Here is a 642-nt window from a genome sequence, read left to right on the forward strand (position 1 = left end):
CTTTTCAGTTGCTCTCATCTACACACCTTCTTTTATTTGTGTTTTGACCACCATGGTATAGTCTGCCTTGAGCTGTGCCTCTATATTTTAAAATCCAAACAGAAACAGAAACTACATCTTTTGTTCCGAGTAGCATGACTTAAGTATCTTCATTTAAATATTCCATTTTAAGGGTTGAGCTATGTAAGTATTCTTCAGGTAATGGCCTGAAGAATAATTCCTTCTGAACCAGCACTAGCTACAATATTGCCTCCTATTAAGACCTGAAATTAAAGCAAAGGCTAATGCTGTCAATACACATCAAATATTTCCTAGTATGCCTGCAGAGGTCACTTGGCCTTGGGACCAACTGGGATACCTAACCCGTATGGTTGCTATCCATGACTTACACAAGTACCCAAAGCACATTCATTTCACGTGCCCTTCCTGCCTGAAAAGAACTGCATCTCAGGCAGTATTCACAAAATAAAAATATTAATAATCAAAGCCTGGTACTTTTCTGGAATTACAGAGTGGCATTGGCATAATATTAATAATCAACCTACTCCCCAAAAAACAACTTACAATTAATATATTACAAACTGAGTTTAACATCAAAAGTTGGGAAATATACTGCTTCAAAAGAGTCACAGCCTATCAGTA

This window comes from Pseudopipra pipra, chromosome 1 (genome assembly GCF_036250125.1).
Source record: "Pseudopipra pipra isolate bDixPip1 chromosome 1, bDixPip1.hap1, whole genome shotgun sequence".
In the NCBI taxonomy this organism is placed as follows: Eukaryota; Metazoa; Chordata; class Aves; order Passeriformes; family Pipridae; genus Pseudopipra; species Pseudopipra pipra.